Raw genomic sequence first — 8,044 nt, 5'->3', positions numbered from 1 at the left:
AGCCAATCATGTAAATCCTGTTTCCTGTTTCCTCAGCTTCCTTGCATCTAGAGGTGACCATATGAGCCAATTCCAGCCTAAGCAGAAATCTGCTGGGGGTGAAGGAGGAAGGAAGGTGCTGAGAGAGCATTTACTTTCCTGATAAAAGGGGAAAATGACTAAGACTGTTAGTTGTCCTTCAAAAGTCCAATTCCTTTAGTCATAAAATCCTACAAGTTTTAGCTACAGACTACATGCTCCAGTCTCCTTTCCAGCTACATGTGACCAACTGACTAAGCTCTGGCCAAAGGTACAGGAGCAGAATTGATACATGCAAATTCTGGAGCATACTCTAAAAAGGAATGGGTGTACCTTCTAGTTCTTTTCCCTTTCTTGTCAAGGCCCGGAGAATTTAAATAATTAGCCTCAAATACACATAGATAATATCAGCAGAACTCAGATAAGAATGTTAGGCCTCCTTATTTCTAATCCACTGTACTTTCTATATACTACACTCATTGGGGTCTTATAAATCTCTGCTATAACTCTGTGCACTATATTTGGTATGTTAGTATAACAAAGTCTCTTTGATATGATGCTATACTATTGATTCAAAATAATAACAGGATAAATTCACATTATTATAATGCATAAACCATAGCACCTCAGTTAATAAGCAAGATTTAGCTAGTGAGTCAACTGAGTTTCTTAACCTGAACAACTTAGGACTGGACTCCAGCTCATGGTAGGTTATTTCTCCAAGGTGCAGATTGCATGATACTTGGACAGTTCTATGACTAGAAGTAGCAAAGAGGTGGAGATTTAGCCATTGCTGCTCGAATGAGAGTTCCTCTTAATTGAGGTGGGAATATGAAAAAGCGACACAAAGACAAATGGACATAAAGACAAAAGGATGGGGTGCAGGGACCCGGCTGGGCTACAGCGGGATGGCAGGCAGGGAGGCCATGGGCCCCGGGGCTGCCACCAAGGTTGTGACAAAGGATGCAGATGAGTGGAAAGAATCTGAGCAAAAAGAGGTTGATTACAGCAGCCTAAGAGTTCAAACAATGCAAATAAGTGAAAAGGAAGAAGATGAAAATGAAAAAAGAGGAGGACTTCCGGGAAGATGGCGGAAGAGTAAGACGCAGAGATTACCTTCCTCCCCACAGATACACCAGAAATACATCTACACATGGAACAACTCCTACAGAACACCTACTGAATGCTGGCAGAAGACCTCAGACCTCCCAAAAGGCAAGAAACCCCCCACGTACCTGGGTAGGGCAAAAGAAAAAAATAAACAGAGACAAAAATATAGGGACGGGTCCTGCACCAGCGGGAGGGAGCTGTGAAGGAGGAAAAGTGTCCACACACTAAGAAGCCCCTTCGCGCGCGGAGACTGCGGGTGGCGGAGGGGGGGAGCTTCGGAGCCGCGGAGGACAGCACAGCAACAGGGGTGCGGAGGGCAAAGAGGAGAGATTCCCGCACAGAGGATCAGGGCCGACCGCCACTCACCAGCCAAGAGGCTTGTCTGCTCACCCGCCGGGGCGGGCGGGGCTGGGAGCTGAGGCTCGGGCTTCGGTCGGAGCGCCGGGAGAGGACTGGGGTTGGTGGCGTGAACACAGCCTGCAGGGCGTTAGTGCACCGCGGCTAGCCGGGAGGGAGTCCGGGGAAAAGTCTGGACCTGCTGAAGAGGCAAGAGACATTTTCTTCCCTCTTTGTTTCCTGGTGCGCGAGGACAGGGGATTAGGAACGCTGCTTAAGGGAGCTCCAGAGACAGGCGCGAGCCGCAGCTGAAAGTGCAGACCCCAGAGACAGACATGAGACGCTAGGGCCGCTGCTGCTGCCACCAAGAAGCCTGTATGAGAACACAGGTCACTGTCCACGCCCCACTTCCGGGGAGCCTGTGCAGCCCGCCACTAACAGGGTCCCGGGATCCAGGGACAACTCCCCCAGAAGAACGCACGGCGTGCCTCAGGCTGGCACAACGTCACTCCGGCCTCTGCTGCCGCAGGCTCACCCTGCACTCCGTGACCCTCACTACCCCCAGCCTGAGTGAGTCAGAGCCTCCGAATCAGCGGCTCCTTTAACCCCGTCCTGTCTGAGCAAAGAACAGATGCCCTCCAGTGACCTACACGCACAGGCGGGGCCAAATCCAAAGCTGAGCCCCTGGGAGCTGTGAGAACAAAGAAGAGAAAGGGAAATCTCTCCCAGCAGCATCAGAAGCAGCGGATTAAAGCTCCACAATCAACTTGATGTACCCTGCATCTGTGAAATACATGAATGGACAATGAATCATCACAAATTAAGGAGCCGTGTGGATGAAAGGCTCTTGGTGCGGCAGCCAGGAGTTAGTGCTGTGCCTCTGAGGTGGGAGAGCCAACTTCAGGACACTGGTCCACAAGAGGCCTCCCAGCTGCACATAATAGCAAATGAGGGAGGGAGACGCAAGCGGGAAGAGATATGGGAACATATGTATATATATAACTGATTCATTTTGTTGTGAAGCTGAAACTAACATTCCATTGTAAAGCAATTATACTCCAATAAAGATGTTAAAATGAAAAGAAAAAAAAAAGAAAATGAAAAAAGAGAAAATCCAGGTGATAATCGGGAAGAAGGTAGAGGTGGTGGTGGTGATGTAGAATATTCTTCAGGTACCTGGAATAAAACAGCTCCTGTACAAACATCTCCTGCTCCAGTAGTTGTTACAGAAACCCCAGAACTGACAATGACTAGAGGCATGTATAGGCCTCTTGGGGTCAGGTTGACCACAGCAAGGAAAGCACCACAAGGACTACTAGAAATCTATAGTGATACACAGTTCCCATCCCCGCAGTCCACTGCCAAGCATGTAGAAAGCCAGAATAGGTATTTAAAATGAATGCTACCTGGAGTTAAATGACCACGTATGGCACATCCACATCTTATTTAGGGACATGAATTTTTTACAAAGTAAATAAAATGGGAAGAAATGTAAATGACATCAAATGGAAAATTTTCGGGGTGGCTTTTAAATTAAGTCCCAGACTTTTTGCCTCTTTGAGAGCACAGCTGGCTTGAATTTAAACCTCCACTTTGACCTGTTCCTCAGCTCTGTCCTACAATGATTCACCACACTCATCTTTATCTGATCCACTCCCATAAAGTAGAAGTGTGGAGAGCTCTTTGAATAATGAGTAGAACTTTACTTGAATGAGGAAATTGTTGTCCTTACTTTATGCATAAAGAAAGAGATATGTATTGTCTATTATTTGCTAAGAGTAAAAGTGAGTCTTAGAAGGAATCACCATGTCATTATACAGCTTTTTAACTTTCCAGTTGCCTTGAAGTCGGTCCCAAAATAGGTTTTCAGTTAATAGTATTCAGCAGATTTGCTACCACAGAAAATAGGACTGTAGCGCTTCAGTACAGTATTCTATATTTTCTGTTCAACTGAAGCCTTAAAAAATGGTTTTGATAAGGATTTATAAACCAGTTTCCCCCTCCTGTCCCTTCCTCAAGATTTTTCTAAGGGGTGGTTTTTTTTTTTAATTCAAGGAAGTATATTTTCAAAACAACCTAGCGAAGAAGAAATATTTACTGATCACATTTCTTTTCCCTTAGGGATAAAGAAATGGAGAAGAGCTTTGAAGTAGTAAGACACAAAACTAGAGGTAGGGATGAGGTTTCAGAAAACCAGGCCCTTAAACTTCAGCTAGACAACCAGCATGCTGTGCTTGAGAATCAGAAAAGCAGCCACACAGTACAATTAAGGAATGGTGTTTGCTAACCCTTCTAAGGTAACTAGACCACAGCTAACCACCACGGACAGCCATCCATCATCTCTCTGATCTCTGCTGGATCTACAACGGATGCAGACCGCTCGGTATACGGGATCAGCCCTATTGCACTATGGAAGTTTAAAGTGTCACCACTGCTCTTTATGTGTATTGGATTTAGGGGGATTTTCATTGTTATATAAATGTGTGAACTAGATTCAACAGTGTTCTTTCATAATTACTCTGCAAATACAAAGAAAACAAAAACTGCAGCCAGTGGTCATTTCAAAATCTTTTTATGTTCAGATACTGAGCCTTCATAAGGGTTGACTACCTCAGATTTGCTGCACTCATTGTGAACTTCATGTGGATCACAATGTCTGGATAAGAAGGTTACAGCTTTTAAGTGCTGATGAGAAACTTGAAACCAGCTCTACTGGATTCCTATCAGAAATCCTGCAGAAAGTCAGCCATCTGGGTTCTGATCTGCTGTAAAAGATGAAGATTTAAGTGACCTTAATTAACCTGTCCTGTGTCCCATCCATAAGGAATACTCTGTAGTACACCATGGCTGTATTAGACTTCCTGGAACATGCTGCTCTCAAAAGAACTAATGTGTTCAGATAATCTGTGTAGGGCTGTGATTTATAATTTAAACTTTGGGTTGTATTCTGAGGTAAACACAAATTAAATTCAACCAAACTCGGGTCACCAAGTGAGAAAGTGGGGGGGCATTATCTTATTTCTTTTAGTAATTTTTTTATTCGGGTAGTGCTCTTTCTGTGTTCCATATTAAGGATATTTTTGGGTTTTGGGGGTTTTTTTTTTGCTTTGACTTGGAATAGTTCTTTGACAGAGCATATTGCTTGGCTAAGTAACCTGAAACGTGCATTAGAATTGTGAAATGTTTCATGAATATGTCAATCCCTAGAGTAGAAACAAATGGCCTTTGATGTAAAGGGCAGTAGATGCAGGGGGCTCTACTTCAGGTGATGCGAAAGCCTCCACTAATCAGGTCTAAGTTGTATAGTAAACTGTGGTGGAAAGAGTATGGTTTCTGCTCAGGCCAAGGGAGTCACAGATGTGTCCTTATAAATTCAAGGCAGTGAGAGCAGAGCCTCAACCTAAAACCCACTGAAGTTTCATGGATCTTGCATGATCTCTGACAAGAATTCCAGATGCACTTGTGCCCAAATGTTTAAGGTATTAGACATTCTGTAGATGCAGTGATTGTCCCAGCCTAGCTCTGTCATCAACCTTCTGGTGTGTCTTTTTACATTGTTCATTTGGAGAGTTGGGGCAAAAGACAGTGATGTAGCCCTTCTGTTTTTAATAATTACAGCTTAAACTATACAGTAATTTTTAGTCCTGAAATAGGACATCAGGACGCTACCCAGGATTACCGAAAAGTCTTTCCATCTAATGAGATAGTCTGGTAATTTCCTAGTTTTGTATCTTCGGTTTAATAGAAATATTTCAAAGTGGCATGTGAACACTTGATGCAGAGTCTGGGTTTCTCTATAATAAAATCCCTTTGCCAAGTGTAGGAGTTGCAGACTTGCTACTGGCAAGAGTGAAGCAAATGGGTGAGTAAAACTATCCTGATGCAGGAGCATTTTCCTCTAGGAGTTCAGAGTTGATAAAAGTGTCGATGCAGGAATCACACTCCTAGGAGGGTTACAGAGTCATCTGACAGGACCTGCAAACCATATCTGGGCAATAACGTTGGCATTATTTGAAGGCAGGCAGGATGTCTATGTTCTGATGTATTTGGGTACTTGCTGAGCCAGCCAAGGAGAGGTTGGATGATTGAGAAACAAAGGATTCTTGGTTAATCTGAAGAGTTCATTTGGGAGCCAGAAATCTTTTAACAAATAATCTCTTCGACCTTGAGCCACATATTTCCCCTGAAAAGTATGCATTTTTTCCGGCAAAATTTTGTTGGGGGTTACGTTATTAAGGAATGAACTGAGATGAATATGTGGAAATGTTACTTAATGGAACAGAAATCTGAAGACCTGCAGGAGATTTAAAAATTCCAACCCTTGATATAACTTTTTAAAAGATTGTGAAATTATCAAAATGCACATGAATCAAGTTTTAATATGCTGTATGATGGGTGGATGAGGCTGTCCATTGTAGCATTTCTTTCTTTGAATTCTCAGGCATGGTTTGGCAGTGCAAAAACTCTGTAACATTAACAAAGTCAATAAAAAGTAAATACATGGAAAAAAAAGACAAAAGATTACTTAAGGACGGACATGAATCAAAAGATTATAAAATAGCAAAAGAATTCATAAAAAGCTGAGCAAGGGCTAAGACATCACATCTGAGACAGTTGACTTTGTAACTAAGTTACTGGGAGTTGTATAAGAAAACATCAAAAGGGATTTCAAAGCACAATAAAATTTATTTCTTTACAAACACGTAACAATATTTCTTCTGACATCTGCCATGCTCAGGGTCACACTACATCCAAAATTATTTAATCCTCCAAAAATACATAAAAGAATGGTTGAATCTCTAATAAGATGATAATGACCAATGATGTCTACAGTGCACACCTATGTACTCCAAGCCACAGGATTTCAGACAGGACTGTACAGTGTTTTCAAAGCCATAGTTACTGAGCTAAAATTTTGTGATGATTCAGAGATCCTCACATTTCATGGCACTGTCCTGGATGGCTTCTCCCAAGAGACCTTCATACCCATGTGTTTTGGCCATACCAGTATGATGAGCATCACATTCTTTCAGTGCGTATATCACAGCTTCATCGCAATAACCACCCTTAGGGTGTGCCTAGGAAAACAAAAAAAGGAAGATGATGATCACTAATATTTTAGGAGGGTTACATTTTTACTATTGTTTCCCATTAACTTTGGGTCCCTAATGTCATGTGGATGACTTCTTTGTGTAATTAAAATCTTTTTAAAACATGAAGTTGAAAATGAACATATGGTAAGTTTATTTAACATGTAACTGAAAAAAAAGGACATCTGGGGACTTCCCTGGTGGTGCAGTGGTTAAGAATCTACCTGCCAATGCACGGGACACGAGTTCGATCCCCAATGCATGGGACACAGGTTCAATCCCTGGTCCGGGAAGATCCCACATGCCATGGAACAACTAAGCCCATGTGCCACAATTACTGAGCTTGCACTCTAGAGCCCATGAGCCAACATTACTGAGCCCACGTGCTGCAACTACTGAAGCCTGTGTGCCTAGAGCCCGTGCTGCACAAGAGAAGCCCTGCAATGAGAAACCCGCACCCTGCAACAAAAATTAGCCCCTGCTTGCCGCTAGTAGAGAAAGCCTGCACATAGCAATGAAGACCCAGTGCAGCCAAAAATAATTTTTTTAACTAAATAAATAAAGGGGAACATCCTGCCTGTATCCAAGTAAGGTAAATATACAAAGAAAATAGACATCAGACTCAATGGAAATGTAGGAGAAATACAAAGGTGTAATTAAAAGAGACACTTTACCATACTACCCAAGGCAATTTACAGATTCAATGCAATCCCTATCAAATTACCAATGGCATTTTTCACAAAACTGGAACAAAAAAATTTTTAATTTGTACAAAACCACAAGAGAACCCCAAATAGTCAAAACAATCTTGAGAAAGAAGAATGGAGCTGGATGAATCACACGCCCTGACTTCAAACTATACTACAAAGCTACAGTAATCAAAACAGTATGGTACTGGTACAAAAACAGAAATATAGATCAGTGGAACAGGGTAGAAAGCTCAGAAATAAACTCACACACCTATGGTCAATTAATCTATAACAAAGAAGGAAAGAATATAAAATGGATAAAAAACAGTCTCTTCAATAAGCGGTGCTGGGAAAATTGGACAACTATGTGTAAAAGAATGAAATTAGAACATTTTCTAACACCATATACAAAAATAAACTCAAGTTAGATTAAAGACCTAAATGTAAGACTACTATAAACCTCTTAGAGGAAAATATAGGCAGAACACTCTTTGACATAAATCGCAGCAATTTTTTTTGGATCCATCTTCTAGAGTAATGGAAATAAAAACAAACAAACTAAGTAACTAACAAAAATAAATGGGACCTAATTAAACTTGAAAGCTTTTTCTCAGCAAAGGAAACCATAAACAAAGTGAAAAGGCAACTATGGACTGGGAGAAAATATTTGCAAGCTATGCTACTGACAAGGGATTAATTTCCAAAATATATAAAGAGCTCATAAGCTTAATTAAAAAAAAAAAAGACAACCCAATCAAAAAATAGGCAGAAGACCTGAATAGACATTTCTCCAAAGAGGAC

General features: G+C 41.7%; 1 pseudogene; it reads left to right on the top strand.

Annotated features, from left to right (window-relative positions):
- Nucleotides 1–872: 872 nt before the first annotated feature.
- LOC112403653 (protein CDV3 homolog pseudogene) lies at nucleotides 873–3,751 on the top strand (annotated as a pseudogene).
- The last annotated feature ends 4,293 nt before the right edge of the window (nucleotides 3,752–8,044 follow it).

This window comes from Neophocaena asiaeorientalis, unplaced genomic scaffold, assembly GCF_003031525.2.
Source record: "Neophocaena asiaeorientalis asiaeorientalis breed wild unplaced genomic scaffold, Neophocaena_asiaeorientalis_V1.1 scaffold147, whole genome shotgun sequence".
In the NCBI taxonomy this organism is placed as follows: domain Eukaryota; kingdom Metazoa; phylum Chordata; class Mammalia; order Artiodactyla; family Phocoenidae; genus Neophocaena; species Neophocaena asiaeorientalis.
This window is presented reverse-complemented; position numbering and strand designations above follow the sequence as displayed.